The sequence below is a fragment of the Protopterus annectens genome, chromosome 3.part1 (assembly GCF_019279795.1).
Source record: "Protopterus annectens isolate FY-2018-M chromosome 3.part1, PAN1.0, whole genome shotgun sequence".
Classification (NCBI taxonomy): domain Eukaryota; kingdom Metazoa; phylum Chordata; order Ceratodontiformes; family Protopteridae; genus Protopterus; species Protopterus annectens.
The window spans coordinates 1,689,788,171-1,689,806,936 of record NC_056732.1 but is presented as its reverse complement, the minus strand read 5'-3'; positions in this window follow the sequence as shown (position 1 = coordinate 1,689,806,936).

Sequence of the window (18,766 nt, the reverse complement as noted above, 5' to 3'; positions counted from 1 at the left end):
ATACTAACTGACTGATGAGAAATACCAAAACCTAGCTCTTGAATGTTTTAAAAATAGACTATACATTACTACACTGAAAATGTGTATGTTTTATTTTAGCTAGTCTATGTTAGGTGGCAGATAAAGTATTTGTTCTTAGAGATTAATGTGGTTCTTACCCCGTTCTATTATAATGCAGCCTTGGGTAACAGGTACGACTTTGTTAACTCTCTTATCATAACCTTCTCAGACCTTGCCTGATATTTGAGGACTGCAACAGCATCATCTCTATAATTTTCTCCCTGGCACACGACAAAACACAAAATTGCCTAGTGAGCAGAGACACAGAAAGTGTGACCATGCAGCCAGAGAAATACCACGGTATGAATCAATATGCAATCAAAGAACTATGATGGGATGAATCAGTATGCAAATGACTGTATTATGGTAATGAGTGTCATCACATATGTAAGTAACAAAACCAAACATGATGGAGTGATTCAGAGATGTATAGATTTAACAAAAAGTGCTGAGGGGCTCATCTACTCTGAATGTCAGAATTTTTCAGCATACGGGAGCTTTATTTATGCTATGATGCTTTCAGTAGCATCAGCATTAATTGCACAGCATGTGTTAGTGGCCACTTTCATAGCAAGTGTCCAGAGTGCTGCAAATTGTCGCCCTCTACATCACAGATGGGTCCACCAGCAGCTAACATATCATCACCTTCACAACTAGGACATTGCTGACCACTACAGAGACACCATATGGAACTTAGTAGACATATGCTGCTTAGATATTGAGACAAGGGGGGTCCACAGACTGCCAACCCCATGGACACAAATGTTTGTGCAGCATTAACCTCCTTGCTACATGGACCTTTCAGTGTCTGAAAGAGGACACATTATGTTTTTTGCAAACATCAGCTTCATGGATCCTACAGCAGTTCCTTCACATGATGACACAGTATGTGGGAACATAAATGTTTTCCATTGACATCAGATGAGAGAACCACCACTATGCAGGTATTTTACAACATAGACCACTTTCCAGAAGTCCTAGGGACACTGATTGTACCCACATCACCATTAAGGCCCCACATGCTCAGCTTGACATCTAGTATTTCAGCCAGTAGAGCTTCTACTCCATCAACTACCAAGTGAAGTACGGTATACATAGTGTATTATATACAATACTGTATACACAGTGTATTATGTACAATGTGTCTAAGCACCAACAAGGCAATTGCTGTGATTCTAGCATCTGGCATACACATGACCTCTATCAGAGATTTACCCAGGGTGGATTTACACAGGGTCAAACAGTTAAATGGGCAACACATTGCCAACTACAGAGTCCAGGATAAGCTGGTCTTCTGCATGTAGGTAAAAGAGCACTCATAAGGGTGCCCACTGTTGTATCTAGCAGGTGATGCATGATATGCCTGAGATCATAGCTAATCACTCCCATCAGAAACCTCCAAACCATGATGAAGATGGCATACAACAGCATTCCATCACAGACATGACCAGTAAAGATAAGTTTGCACTCCTGAAGGTGTAATTTCACTGTTTAGACAGATTAAGTTGTGAGCTGCATTAAATACCCAGAGACCTGAAGTCAGTTATTACTGGTGTGCACTGTGTAACATAATATACAATATGAGAACATGACAGACCTGTGGCAGCAGTGAAGGAGGTGGAGTTTGATGATGAGTCATGGGAGAAACCACTGCAGCAGGAGGATTTAGATGAAGAGTCATGGGAGGAACCAGTGTGGGAGGAGGAGTTGGATAATGAGTCATGGGAGGAAGGACATGAAGTATGTGCCTATATAAGACAGAAGTGGGCAAAATATGTTGTAGCACTAACAAAGAGACAGTGTCTTGTTCACAACTATGAGATGTGACAAGGACAACACATAATAAAACCGATGCTTGCAGTACAACACCATTATTATGTATTATATGTCACTGACTGGTCGCATCATACATTATGTATTAATTCGCCTACACAGGTCAGACAAGTGGGCAGGGCACTGTCATCATCACTTGCTCAGGTTGCTTGGGGCACAGTGACAGGTGATGACAAGAAGCATAGATAAGGGTTACTGAAGTTGGATATGGTAGCCACAGAGGTGGGCAGCAAGTTAAGGACAGTCAGGGATCACATCCTTTATTGCTGTGGTGGAGCTTTTGTATCATGAACATTGGCCAGCTATGTTTTCTTTCAGTGTGGCGTATGACATCTGCACTTTGGGAACATGTATGGAAAAATAACTGTGGCCCCTCCATTTGGAGAGCCAATATATTGATGGTTCTCATGACCTTATGATAGTTACAGCTAGGCATTGCAGTCAGTAGGCCAACTGGGTGTAGGGATGGTGTGGGTCTGAATCTTAAGACAGCCACCTGATGGGACACCCATGTCATTCAGCCAGATCAGTATCAACCATAGATATCAAACTGCCTATGTTGAGGTGTGCAGGCAGCCATGACCATGGATGACAAAGATTCAGTCTCCAGAATAGCATGTGCCACCTGCATAAGCCTGGCCTATGAGTATCCGCCATGCATCCAGATCTTGGCATAACTTTACTGTACCAAAAGATTCCAATGAGCCACTACTGCCCTCAGCCAATGTTAGCAATCCAGGTTACTTACATGCCATATTGCTCTGCATGTGGTGAAGACATTCTTGCAGTCCCTGCAGTGCTTGCACATCCTTATGCAAGACATTTGATGCACTCAAAATGTATATCATGGCATACATAGCAGCTCTCTCTGCCTGCGTCACTGACCTGCTATCTGCTGATCCATTCCATGTGTGGCACCCAGGCAGTTAATGACCTGAAGTCATGGTAACAACAGCCACCTACATACCTTTAGCCAGTGGTAGGTGTGCACACCTTGGAGGCAGTGTGGCTCACAGTTGGTGTCTCTTGTGTATAGCCTGGGTTGAGCTAACATGGATTGGAAGTGCAGTGCTAAACACAGGTGATTCAGGAGGTTCAGCCTGTTCCTCTACTGTCACCTCATATGTCAGGGATGTGAGGGTGCCCTCCTATGTTAGCACTGCCAGCATTGCCACTGTGTCATTAGAGTGCTCCATGTGGATGTTGCCATCATCATCAGGCATAGGTGATCTGCTGATATCAAGCATGTGCCAACCTAATGTGCTGGACCTCTGCCTGAACCTGGGAAAGCATAATGTTAGAATACCTTTGTTGATGTTGGCACACGTCACTAGCCCCAGCCTGTGCCAAACTTACTAACACATGCCAATTATGTGAACAGCATATGGGTGCATACATACCCTATGGTGCAGCCCTGGCATACCTGAAGAATAAATATGCATTTGTGTACTGCTAAACAATGCTTCACACATGGTAATGAGAGAGCTATGGTAATGAAACATGCTAGGACAACTTGTGTCATCCCTTACAGACAAGTTGTTACCAGCCCAGGTGAAATATTCGGGCCACCAAAAGGTGTGAGGTTTTTGTCCTGGAGGAGGGGATTACCAGGAACTCTACCTCCTCTGTGAGCTGCTTCTGTGTCAATGATCCACCTCATGTGGTGGAATTGTCCCTTGCAATGTCGTTTCCCCTTGGATTTGGCATGCAGTATAATATCAGTGACCACAGCACTGATGTCCTGCAGCACTCTCTGACAAACCAGTACAGATATCCTTGTCTGCTTTACCCTCACAATGGATACAGATGCCATGTGTGTGCAGGGCCTGAAGTAGTTGTGTACACCTGCAAATTACACCTGTGTCTCAGTGTGTTTGTGTGTGTGTGTCTGTGTTGTGTGGGTTGTGTATCTGTGTGTGCATGTGTGTGTGTGCGTGTGTGTGTGTGTGTGTGTGTGTGTGTGTGTGTGTGTGTGTGTGTGTGTGTGTGTGTGTGTGTGTGTGTGTGTGTGTGTATATATATATATATATATATACATTATATATATATATATATATATATATATATATATATATATATAGATATATGGGTCTACTGCTTTACATCGAAAATACACTTCTTCAAAATAGAGCTGTAGACCCTACCTTTCAGCGAAAGTCCACTTCAAATTGCTGAAGTCTAGTTCCCTAGGCTACCAAAAAAAAACATACACAAAAACATGTTGTTGCAGGGGGGGGGGGGGCAAGCCCCTCTGCACCCCCCCATGTGGGAGGCTGTCACCCCCCTACTTAAATATACCAACTCCGAGATCGCACTACAGTGGGGAAAAGGGAATATTCCCATTCCACGCTGTAGTGTGTCTGCCAAAGTCAATGTTCAAAGTTTCACTACTTCGAACAAGAGGACTCTGTGAAGTGGGGTTCGAAGTAGTGAAACTTCAAACATATGCATGGATCCCATATTAATATATATATATATATATATATATATATATATATATATATATATATATATATATATATATATATACATGCACTCGGATGCACGCATGCATGGCTGTCCTTGGCAGGCTCCTATATGTCAGCACTTTCCTCCTATCAGCTACTTTGCTGTCACCATTCCCACTGTAAAGTAAACTAACAGCAGAAATAGACGTTACTAATTCTCACCTTCTTACATTATTCTTATGGCCAATGGTGAGGCCTATGTACAAGACATTTCATTTCCCATGGGGCATTTTATGTAGTCTGTTTGGATATGCTACTTTGTGACACCCAAATAGCTGGAAAGCAACCTGGCATGCCATTGTGCTGTATTCCCTGTCACGGTGACACTTCCCCATCTTGACACAGACTTTTCCTGTCATGCCCTTGTGCTGTATTCCCTGTCAGGGTGACATTCCCCCATCTTGACACACACTTAATATGTCCTTCTATTGTGTTACCTTGCCCACTCCATTTCGCAGTGTTTCAACTGCTCCCATATACCCACTTATGCTCACTGCGTCCTGGAATACATTATCAGTTGTCTTTTCTTCTGTGAGTTTGCTTGTATCACAATGCAAACTCTTATCCACTGCACTCCTCTTTCTAATTTGCACAATATAATGCAGACTCCCACAATATTGTATCATGTTAAAACAGCTGTTGTAGTACAGCGATTATGATTATGCGATGAATTAGTTCAAAAATCTCTGAATTGCTGTCACAATACCTTGCACAACCACTCACAAAGCACTAGTGTACTTGACCCTATCCCTTCCAGGTTAGGACGAAATAAGCACGATATGCTAATGCATAGTGAAGCTCATAGCACTGCATGTCTGCACTGTTGGCACCTTCAAGAGTTCACCATTGCTGCCCAGTGATGCTCATCACACGAAGTCCATAATATTTGGCCATATGCTCAAGGCTACCATGTTCTCTTTTTTTCTGACCTGTTGTGTGGATGTGATGACCCTCCACTGGACCAGTAATCAAGGATCCTCAATCCTCACCACTGGCACCTGTGGGGGGAACATTCACTTGGAGGATAACAGGTACACACAGTATTTCCAGATGCAGCTCACTACATCAAGTGCAGTTTCCCTTAAGAGCACACAGAGATCACAGTCAGTCCGGGGCTGGTTTCTCCCTCTTCCTTCAGGTCCCCAATAAGACTCCCCAATAGCACAGCTAAAGAGTTGAGATCTCAACTTAGTGACCAAGCCAAGACCTCCAGCACCCTCTCTGTCCATCCAGAGCTTCGTGTCCCTGCCCAAGTAGCTGCCACACACACTCTTTTAGGTTTGATTTACATACACACACACACACACACACACACACACACACACACACACACACACACGCACACACACACACATATACACACACACCTGGGAAAGGCTAGCACAGGTTTACTAGCTATGCCCCCTTCTGCCCAGACTATAAGGTAGTTACCACTGCCACCAGTTACTCCTTATCAGATACTTTAGGGTCCTTAAAAAAGGGTGTCCAGTTTTACTGTATAATATTAATACTAATACAAATGGTAGCTTGATCAAGAGCAAGGCTGTTAGGAGTGGCCCACAAAGTGTCACCAAATAAATATGCAAATACTCTCAAAACTTAAAAATCTCTACACAGATTAACCACAATGAAAGGTTTAAATATATTTAATAATAAATAATAAAAGAACAAGACAATACTAAATATATATTCACAGTGACATCAGATTTCAAAATCACAGGAAATGTTTAAAACAACATTGATGGACAGTCTCAAATAAATAAAGACAAATAATATCTAAACTAAGCTTCACTATGTTCCTGGCTGTATCTAAGAGAATTACTATACCCTAGAAACCTACTTAGAGCAAGGCAGATGTGGTGAAGGGTTCTTGTTTTTGTTGTCAGATCCAAGACAGAATGCAGAATGATCTGCCTCACTAAAAGGCTACTCAAAATCATATCTAAAATATTACTGCTGAGATAGCTTGTAGAATGACATAATTTCTGGTCATCTGACTTCTAGTTCTCACGCAAATCCCCATTGCTGGCAGCTGGCAGCATTTAGCATCTACCTATAAAAATACTCAGACAAGGGCTTTTGCTCAGATCTTTGGCAGGTGCTGGAAGTCATAAAACAATTGCTTTCTTCATGCTACCAAAGTAGCAATTAGTTCAATTTAAAGACAATACAGAAAGCTTCCTAGTACAGACTTTATATCTCTAGCTGCATTGAAACCTGAAAGATAGCATCTTTATGGCATAGCCTTTAAAACAATTTAGTTTCAAATATTTTTGTAAAGTTTGCTGGACTGAAGTTAACCCTCCGGTTTCCTCTGTTAACATACATTTAAACAGTTACAATAGTGCATGTACATTTCTGTTCTCTTCCAGTAGGGTACACTGTGAATACATTTTAAGCACAAGCACTTTACAAATACCTTTTCAACACAAGCATCTGTACAGAGCAATTTGATATATACATAACATACAGTTCTAATACATTTGTAACACAAGCATCTTATATAAATTAGTTTGATATTCACAAATAACATATAATTATTTACAAAATTCCAGCTAGCTGTGCTAGCAGTACCTCCCTTTGTCACAGTGAGCATAGCCTCTTCAGGCACTGGATGCATCAATGCTGCTACCTGGTGCAGCCAGGGGATAAAACCCATCCTGCATCTTGTTGCATCTTTCGGCTTTTCCCGGTTAGGGGTCGCCACAGCGGAACTCCAGTCTGCTAATGATTGGCAGTAGATTTTTACGTACCGAGTTGCCAGCCCTGAAGCACAACCTTCAACGAAGTTACGCCCATTCACGCATGTCTCCACACAGAAGACGCTTTAGCTGAGAATCGAACAGGACATCGTCTTACTGTGAGGCGACAACGCTACCGCAGCATCACCACCGCAGTTAAGACCTGCCAGCCCATCTATCTGGAATTTTCTAAATAATTATATGTCATTTGTGAATATCAACATGATTCATATGCTTGTATTACAGATGTATTAGAACTGTATGTCATATTGTACAGACGTGCTGAAGAGATATTTTGCAAACTACTCAGCAGAAATGTATATACACTATTGTAACTCTTTAGATGTATATATTTTAACATGGGAGACTGAAACACAGGAGATTAACTTCTAAAACTTCAGAAGAATAGTTGAAATTAAGTTACTTTATGGCTGGCCCATAAACAAAAGAGATGTCATTTTTCAGTTTCAGTGCAATGGGAGACATAATGTCTAGAACTAAAAGTTTTTTTGTATTGTTTTTAAATGTGGAGGAATGTAAATAATTTTACGACTTCCACCATTTGCCAAAAGATCTGAGGTCTATGTATTTTCACAAGTAGTTGCTAAATGCCACCAGCTGCAGTGGGGGTTTTCACCTGGGATAGTTAGATGACAAGAAGTGATGTCATGCTGCAAGCTACCCCAGCAGTAATATTTGAAATATTAATTTAAGAACTCTCTGAGAGAGAGACTGGGCATTTTATATTTTGTCTTTGACCTGACAAGAACATCTACTCACCATATCTGCCTGCTTGCTCTGTAAGTAAGTCAACTTGGGTACAGTAATTTCTCTTAGATACAGTCAGGAATATAGTGAAGTATAGCTTTGATGTTTTCCTTATTTATTTGAGACTGTCCTGCAATGTTGCTTTAAATATTTCTGTGATTTTGAACTCTGATGTAACTGTGATTATTTACTGAGTACTTTCTTATTCTTTTATTATTTATTATTAAATATATTTAAACCTTTCATTGTGGCTGATATTTTTGAGACATATTTAAGTTCTGAGAGTACTTGCATATTTATTTGGTGACACTGTGGGCCACTCCTAATAGCCTTGCTCTTTGTCAAACTACCATTTGGATTAATAGTAACATTACACAGTAAGATTGGACACCCTTTGTTAAGGGCCTTAAAGTAGCTGATAAAGAGTTGGCTGGTGGCAGTAATAACAACCTTATAGTCTGGGCAAAAGGGGGCATAGCTAGTAAACATGTGCCAACCTTTCCCAGGTGCATGTGTGTGTGTGTGTGTGTGTGTGTGTGTGTGTGTGTGTGTGTGTGTGTGTGTGTGTGTGTGTGTGTATAAATCAAATCTCAAAGAGTGTGTGTGTCAGTTACTTGGGCAGGAAATGAAGCACTGGGTACCAGAGGTCTTGGCTTGGCAAGTCAGCTGAGATCTCAAGTCTATATCTGTGCCAGTGGGGAGTCTTACTGGGGATCTGGAGAAAGAGGGAGAAACCAGCCACAGACTGGCTGTGGTCTCTGTGTGGTCTTAAGGGAAATTGCACTTTACTGCCTGTGTACTTGTCATCCTCTCAATGTGCATCCCTCAATGATGCTAGTGGTGAGAATTGAGGCTCATTAATTACTGGGCCATTGGTGGGGCATCACATATATTGTATGGCAGTGGTGGGGTATCCACATCACATATAGGTTCATAGGTTCATACTAGGCTATCTGCCCTAAGGCATTTATAAGCCTAGCCAGAGTGTGTTTGGCTTTCGCCACCCATTTTAAATGAATTTTGCTATGCCCTTTTTCGAGGTTAGTATACTGTGCCTCTGTCTAACAGTGACACAGAAGTGATACCCGGGGTAAACCTACAATCTCCCATCCACTCATCAAGATTCCTCTTGAAGAGAGTCAGTGAGGGACTCTGCCTAACCTGGACTGGGATTTTATTCCAGAGTGAAGGGAGCCTCTGAGTTATGAATCTGTCCCTCCAGCATGTCCTATTTATTTCACTGCTGAGGTTCAAGTCTCTCGAGCGCGTAGCTTGATGGGATTTGGATTTTCTGAGGTGCAGCATGTCCATTAATTCCGGGTTGGACATGGCTTTATACGTCAGGCACTGATCGCCTCTGAGCAGGCAGTATGCCACTGAGTAGAGCTGGAGTTTCTTTAACCGGGCAGCATATGGCATCTGTTTGAGCCCTTTGATCCTCTTGGTGAGGTACTTTTGGGGTCTTTCCAGTTGCTGTAGGCGTCTGGTAAGGTACATCTCAAAAGGGGCATTGTACTCAATTATGGGCCTGATGAGGGATGAGTAAAGAGGCACGATGACCTCCCCTGATCTAGATGTGAATCCCTTCATGATTAGGTGGGCTATATAAAATGTTTTGCTAACCACTTTGGCCACGTGGTTTTCAAATGAGAGTTTGCTATCAACTTGGGTCCCCAGGTCTCTAATTACTTCTTCCGTACTTAATGGATTACCACCTATGTGGTAATTTGTGGGCAATTTGTTTTTACCAAAGGTGATGACGATACACCTTTTGGCGTTTAGCTTGAGGCCATGGCTCTGGCACCAGTTGTCTGTTTCTATGAGGCCCTTTTGTAGGATGGCTTGTGTCAGCTGGAGAGTCAGTTATGGTGCCTAGTTTGCAGTCATCTGCGAACTTGGTCAGCTACAGTCCTTTCGTGTTGGCCTGTACCTCCGAGAAATATATACCGAACAAGAGAGGTCCCAGGACTGAGCCTTGTGGGACGCCACTTGTAACTGGTTTGGAGTCTGACATGGCTCCAGCAATTCTAACCATGTGGGTTCTGTCCTTGAGCCAGTTTGCAACCCATCTAATGACATAGGGGTTTATATTTAAGCTGGTGAGCTTATCTATAATGCCCGAGTGGGGTATTGTATCGAAGGCTTTTGCGAGGTCCAGGTAGGCTGTGTGGACCACCTTCCCCTCGTCAATGGCCTTGGTGACTGTTTCAAAGAAATCAACCAGGTTTAAGAGGCAGGATCTACCCTTAACAAAGCTGAACTGGGTAGGATCCAGTGTCTGTAGGTCCCCAATATCTTTATTTATGAGGTCCATGATGATCCTTTCCATAGCTTTGCAGACCAAGCTAGTCAGGCTTATGGGGTGATAGTTTCCAGGATCCGTTGAGGCACCACCTTTGTGGAGAGGGACCACTGTTGCTGTATGCCACTCTTTGGGTACATATCCTGTAGTAAGGCTGAGATTAAACAGTAGTTTTATGTTTGGGTTTAGCTCTTCTTGGAGTTCATGTAGGACGCAGCCCGGGACACCGTCTGGTCCCATTGATGCTGTGTTTTTTGCTTTGGAGAGGGCGGCTCTTACCTGAGCATCTGAGATGTCAGGGGGGTAGCACTCTTCTGGGATAAATATTTGCCCTTTTGGTGGGGAAGGGGGGGAAGAAGTTTGCGCTGAACCTGTCAGCTAGGATGTTGGCAATGTCTGTGGGTTCGGTGTATTTTTTGTCATTTTGGACTAATTCTGAGCATATTTGGGAATTCCCACCCAGGTTCCTAACATAACTAAAGAAAGCCTTGTGATTATCCTTAGTGTCCTGTGCAATTTTTCTCTCAAAGCTGGCCTTAGACGATTTTATGAGTGCCCGTAGTATTTTGCTAATACTGATCAGAGATGCCTTCCCTTTTTGGGGAACAATATATTGGTGGACAGTGGTGAGATATTCATGTCACAATCAGGAGTGCCTGCTGGGCCTTCTTAATGACCCCATGTATAAAACTGATGCTGGGCATCACCTTGCCAGGGTGGTGGCATCACTCACTGTGCTGAGCAATGCTGGCACAGATATAGTGACCAGTGGAGGCCCCACATCAACCTACTTTACACAGCTTGTCTCCTTTTCTACCAGAGGAAACCCCAATACCAATAAGGTGTCTCTGTTTGATCACTTCATAACAAATGTCTTATAATTTAAAACATGTGCAGCAAAACAGAAGATGATTTGGTAAAGTAGATTTGGGCGAGACAGAAAGAAGGCATCCTCATCTCTTCTTGCCTGCCTGTTAAGTTTATTGTAAACATACTTTATGACCAGATTATTGAACACATAAACAGGTATGACATCATGACAGATATCCAACACTGGTTCAGGTCAGACCACAGCTCTCATATAGTCAAATACTCTCTCGCTAACGCAGTTTACACATCTGCAGAAAGGAACTGCAGTTCTGGTATTACCTTTGTAGTTATGAAGTAAACCTCTGGAAGTGGCAGTCATAAATCATTATTGGTAATTTTCAAACCTGACTTCATCTACACCTGTCTTGCCTGGTTTACAAACTATCTCTCTCTAAAAATCTTCTCCACTGCTAACTCACCAAACCCTTCACTAACAGTCAACATTACCTTTGGCATCCTCCAGACCTCTGAGTCATATCTCATCCTCTTCTCTTTATATTAATTAGCAACACCTCTTCTATCCATTCCTTTAACATCATATTTTATAATAATGATATTGTCATATACAACACCAATACAGATATCACTACTATAGCACCCACAGGACTCTAAAGAGCATAGCTTGGAAATATGTGTTTGCACTTATGCAGCTGTTCATCAGATTACTTGTCTATCCTCTATGCATTTCAGCTTGCTACTCCATATTTAGCTGTATTTTGTGCTTTTATACATGTAACTGTTCACCTGTTTGCAGGGCCGGTGCCACCATTAAGGCGAATTAGGCATTCGCCTAGGTCACAGATCATGAGGGGGCACAGCCGAGCGGCTCATAGCGAGTATTCACAGAACTCGGAGCAACGTGCCTGCATGCTCAAGTTCTGCTTTAACAAAAAGAAAAAGCACCACTGTTGGACTGCTTTAAAAACAGTCCGGATCACCTAGAGACTGCAGGGATCTGAGTCTGACTGGACTGTTTACTCAGCAGCCACGTACGTGACGTGGGTGCTGATTAGTCCTTTTGCTCTTGTGGTCTCTTTCCACTCTTTGCATTGAGTAAAGCAACAAGCTAGAGTGAGAGAGCAGCAGTGGAGTCTTCTTCCGAGGTATGCATAAATTTTATTACTGCCAATTGAAAACTAATCCACAGACCACAGTGACAGCAGATAGTTCAGGTAAGTTTGAAAAAAAGAATGGGTTCTTCGTTTTTTTTTTTTCAGCAGGGCCAACCAGATATACATATTGCATGTTTCCTGGCAGGGGCAACTAGATATTTTCTGCAATTCTTTTCCTGGCAGGGTCGACCAGATAATTTATGTATTTAATTATTTATTGTTTTTGACAGGACCGATCAGATACTGTTTAAAATGCAAAGGTGAACTGATTACATATTTGTTCTTTGTTTCTAACATCCTGTGTCTGGAGTTTGGCAGGGACAGTTTGTGATTTTCTAACACTCCTGTCATAGTCAACCAGATACTAGTAGTAGGTAAGGTTAAGTAGGGTGCGTGTTTTGGGGGCTGTTGATGACTTTCTTTTTTTATACTATACAAGGTTCACCAGATATGGTGATGCAGTTTTTTTGGGGACTGTTGTGTTTTATTTTTTTTAATACTGTAATACACTGTATGGCATGGTCAACCAGATACTACTGGTCTGTGTGTTTTGGGGGGGGCTGTTGACGACTTTCTTTACTATTATTATTATTATTATTATTATTATTATTATTATTATTATTATATTTTTTTAATTTAATGTCCTGGCAAGAATCAAAGAGTATGCTAGGTCTAAAGTGTATTCTAGGGAGCTGTTTAATGATTGTATGTTTTTCTAACCTAATATCGTTTTGTAGGAGTAGCCAAGAAAAATAGGATTGTTTGTCAATGTGTTGTTGTTGAAGCAAGATGTACTCCTGCATGAGTACAATGTGTATGGGTGAACTGAAATAAGATCACGTGCAAGTTCTTGGCTATGTGATGTAAAAGAAATACGATAATCTAACCATGGCCTTTTATTTTTGTTATTTTAAACATTATAGGCCCAAAGCAGATTCTCTGGGTAAGCCGTTGGAAGGGGGGCGATGCTTATGTGCAAACAGAATGACTGCAGTTCTGTCTTGCTTTGCAAGAGTAATATGCATTTTAGTGAAGTAAGATCGACCACAAGCTCTGAACTCAAGTATTGTTTGTGTGAGAAAAAGTATACTTAATTAATGACAGTGTCGTCTTTTTTGTTCCTATTTTGTTTTCATTTTTAACCTTGCAAGATCAAGTCGTATACTGTGGCTGGGGTTGTGAATGGAGATTGGGGCTGTGTGAATGGAACAAATGGCCTGGCTGCTTACTGTTACAGTTCTGCAAAGCTAGAATTACAATACTTTTCTGTCTGTACTTTACGATAAGTGTAAAATAATTAGCAAGTTTACGAGTAGTTCTTAATGTATTATTTGATATCTGTTCATGTATATACCGAATGTTTGTTTAAAATGTTTCTAATATGTTAGAGCTTTTCTCCCCACACATATGTTGAATTTTTTATTTGTAAAACAAGGGGCGCACTAATAAGTTTTGCCTAGGGCACAAAATAACCTCACAACGGCACTGTCTGTTTGTGCATTCTGTGTATCTACCTAGTTGGTACTCTGTTTTTATGTGTGTTTCCATCACTGTAACTGATCATGGTTTAAAAGAGTCCAAGAACCACGTCCACTTATGGCAATTTACAAATGAATCAATAAAGCAATAAAACCATAAACTAGGTAACCAATAAAACTGTAAAATCTACTTGGCTGGTAATGAAGACAATGACTACATTAATTTATAACTCGAATCAGAAAGCATTTACAGTATCACAACAATGAAAATAAAAAAATTTCATGATAAACTTTGTGGTATATTACTCTATTAAAGCACCTCAGATATTTTTGGCATTGGATGTTGACTTCCCCACTCCTGATGCAGAAAGTTGTTGTCTCACACCCACCACACTCTGTTTATACTAACTCTGATGTCATGCTGCTGTGAATATAAACCCAGGTGTTCTCTCGCTATTCCCAATTAGTGTGACCCCAACATTGCCATGCACACATAATTAGATGGGTGTGCAGATGTTGGAGGTGTGGTTGTCATGAATATAGTTACTTTAGTATGTGTGTGTGCGTGTGTGTGTGTGTGTGTGTGTGTGTGTGTGTGTGTGTGTGTGTGTGCGTGTGTGTGTGCGTGTGTGCGTGTGTGTGTGTGTGTGTTCATGTGTGTGTGTGTGTGTGTGTGTGTGTGTGTGTGTGTGTGTGTGTGTGTGTGTTTGTAGGGAGATGCAACATCCTTGAACAATATTAATGTCACGAGATTGTTTTAAAAAGTCCTTAAAACAGAACTGTAGTATGAAGTAACAGTTTTGAAGCTGTGTGCAAGTGTGCCGATAAATGATTTGGTGGTCTGAACATTTCTACATTTTGCAGGTAGTTTTGAATGACAGATAAACTGCACTGTTTTACACTGTTATCTGTTCACATTATACCATGTATTCAGATGAACTCTGCTGTTTGCTTTACAATTGTATTCTTTTTATTTTCTGCTCCATTTTGATATGTTGTCTCATACAGACATACAACTGAATACTAAGCACAGAAGAAATATACTGTCACAAACTATGTGTGCTACTTTATCTTGAAACATTCAGCAATCTGGGTTCTGAGTCATTTAATCTGAACTGGGTTTTCAGTTTGCACTAAAGAGCTGGCGTTCCTAGGAGCAATAATCAATCAGACAGATCATACAGAATGGGTTAACAGTATGGTAACAGAAAGTTATGACAACAATGCACTTTCCAGATTCTTTTCAGGATTTGGTGCAAAACAGGGATTTTGGCAGGTTGTACAGGATGAAACCAGTTCCAAGCTCTGCACATTCATTATGCATTCAGATAACACATGTTTATGTTTATATTACTACATGCAGATTGTATATAGAAATACTCTTACAATCCGTTATCTCCTGCTAAAGTAATATCTGCCTTGTATACAAACTTTTTACAAGCTGCGTTTATAATTTCCCCTTGCTCTATATTGTACACACTGCCTTCTCTAGACTAACTTTGAATCCTAATAATTTATAATTATAGTTATTTTGTAAACTGCACCTTTCAGTATATGAAAAGAACCATGGACTTTGAAAATCATTGTTCAAATTTTCAACTGTCTACTAAGTGCCTGATTATTCGTGTCATTGGAATAAGAGTATTTTATAAAATTGTGCATTGTTATGTCTAATTGTAGAGTTTTTCTCCCCGAGCCTCCGCTGAAAATGGGCACTAGCTCAGTTGGACTAACCCAGTCAACAAATGTCAAATAAATAAATAAATAAATAGTAAATTTTGGGATCTCATCTGCATCAAAGGTGTTCCAGTGAGCTGTAGAAATTATGACTAAGGGTACAGAAGGAAAGAGCTAGGTTATCTGGTGCCCTGTACAGTTCCCAGATTTGGCACTTCCCTGAACTCACAAGCTCAAGAGCAAGTAGAAAAAAAAACACTCCTCACCTACAAATGTAACAGGTGGAGTTAAAAATGCCACATGCACAGGAACCACCTCAGCCATGACAAGAAATACAGTATTTGTATTCAGAAATTAATGTCAATAGTGTATACTTCTGGTCAAAACTGTGTGGTACTGCTCCATCAACACCCGCCAGTCATGCCTCCTAACACCTCGCTTCTGGGGCAGCTGTCTCTTTTTTCCCACCTTTTGCTGAAGGAAGAGTTAACACTATTGATGGCATTCTACTCAGTGATGCTGCAAAGGAGAGCATGACTGCTCACTGATCAATTTGTCATACAGACTAAAACTGCAGGGTCTGAAACTCAACAATGCCAAATTGTAAATAAGTGTCACTTCTATGAAGTACATGGGACATGCTTTGACTCAGAATGGTCTCCAGCTGGATACAGACAATCAATTGTAAATATGTATAAGCCTATATATGCATTTTTTTAGAATGTTACCTTATCTGTCAATGATTATTCCAGACATGTCAGAGATCTCCCTGACACTAAGAAAGCCATTCCAGAGCATACTGCTGTAGGCAGCAGATCAAGAAAAGACTTTTGAGTTGCTAAAGAAGTTATTAATCCTGGCACTAATTCTAAAATACTTTGACATGATACTACCCACGATGCTGTCAGCTGATGCAAGTCAGTAAGACATGGGAGCTGTCTTATTGCAAGAAGACAGATCTGCTGCTTATGCAACAAAGGCACTGACTGGTATGCAGACATGATGTGCACAAATAAAAATAAATGCTATCACATGTCAAAAATACACATCACTATATATGGGGAAAGCATTACAGTTAAGTTTTAATACAAGTCACCTCAGAGAACGTTTAGGAACTCTTTACTTGTGTAGATAATGGCACTAGCAGTGATGACATATGTCCTGCAAGTACAATATATGCCAGAGAATATTATGGCCACTATGGATACCTTTAGTACAACACGTGTGAAGGAATGTAAATAAGACCTATTAGACAAGTTGTAGAACTCTGTAGACTGTTACAATGTTACCATTAACTATGAGAAGTAACAAGAATTCAAAGCTGCTACAAGAGATGACGTGAGGCTTCAATTACTATAAGATGTCATAGGCTGCCCGAATGGAGGCATGCAGTTATATCCATAGTGATGATTTCATGTTAAATATGCCTTGTCAACTACTCAAGATTGATGTTCAGAGATGATGACATCATTATCCCTAGATGATTAGGTAATTAAACACTGATGCAGTTGCTTGATTCATATCGTGGTATAAAAAAGTACAGAGATCATGTGACATGCACTTGCTGAAAATGTCTGAACAAACTGAGTAGATGATTCATAACTGTTAATTAATTGGTATGTACAGGAACCAGAACCAAAGAAGGAGCTAATTCAATTACTACAGTTGAAGTTAGGTACTGACCTGAACTAGTACCGGAATCTCAGTTTCTAGTTGTATGCACCTGTTTCTAGTATCCTGAGGTTGCTCATTTAAAAGATACTTCAATGCAATTTGTACTAAGAAAATTGCAATCCATATTTTTCAGGCATAAAATGACTAAGCAGTGTCAGATGGTCATCTGTAGCTTTCCAGCAAGAAATTCCAGTCCTTTGACAATGTAACCAAACACAACTTATTTTATTTATTTATTTGACATTTGTTTACCAGGGTGGTATGACAGAGTCTACAAAACCTGTTTTCAGCAGAGGCCTGGGGAGAAAAGCTCCACATACAGTACAAATACAGTATAATCCAATCCAGTACAAATTACATTAGAAATACTATACAAAAATAAGTTGAAAGAACATAAGCTATATTACAAGATGTTACATGATGTACTACACACCTAGGAAATTCTATAGAGTTAAAACATTGTAGACAATTATAGTCACTCTCACCATACACATAGCCGGGTCTATATTATAACATCGAAATCTTAAAACTTCAAATGTTATAATATCGAACCATTTCGATCGAAAGACTATAACATTGAACACTCAGAATAGCAAATTTTTTCCCAGGGAAAAAATTTGCTGTTCCGACAAACATACACACAACACAAGCACACCAAAATAAATAATCCACACACATACACTTCACAAGACCCTATACTAAACCATACATACACTACTAGCTATCCACTTACCTTAACCCAACCCTAACCCTAAGGTCCGTAACTACCACACACTCACCTTACCTGCTCCCTAACCCTAAGGTCCCTAACTATCGCACACTCACCTTACCTGCTCCCTAACCCTAAGCTCCCTATCGCACACTCACGTTACCCGCTCCCTAACCCTAAAGTTCTTATCGCACACTCACCTTACCCGCTCCCTAACCCTAAGGTCCCTATCGCACACTCACCTTACCCACTCCCTAACCCTAAGGTCCCTATTGCACACTCACCTTACCCACTCCCTAAACCTAAGGTCCCTAACTATCACACACTCACCTTAACCTGATCTGTTCGCACACTTACCTTAACCCGGTCAGTAATCTTCGCTCCACAGTCAAGGAAATAGCGAAGCTGCAGAAATGGCCCACTGAATACTTTCCCTAGGAAAGTATTCGATATTCTGCAGATTTGCTATTTTCAGCGTTCGGTGTATAGGGTTCGATATTATAACAGTCGAAGTTTTAGGACTTCGATGTTATAATATAGACCCACATAGTCTATGAGTAGATACTGTCCAAGAATAGTATGTAGGTAGTGCATTGTATGACAATAACTGTTCTAGTACATGAAAAAATAGAATTTTGGTTTGTTAGGAAAATAATAGCTTGAAAGGTAGTCATGCAGAAAGATAGTGAAAACGTTAAGAAGAATAGAGGCATTACAGTCTGAGTAGTAGTTTAAGGATATGGTATAGAAACAGAGAAGGAGTTAGAAGAGCCTTAGGATTTTGCAGACTATGAGGGAGTGAAATGTGACAGAAGACGAGGATAAGGCTAGTCTGGAAGAAGAGAAAGAGCTAAGCATTAGTAAGCTTTATACAGCAGCAGAGCCATGTTTTTTTGAGATGATTTATTAAAGAGGCTTTGAAATGAGTTAGGCCAGGCATAGACCAGGTAGCTAGAAGTAGTGAATTCCAAAGTATAGAGACAGAGTATGAATACAGAGAGTGACCTGGTTTTCTTGCAGATTTTAAGATTGCTA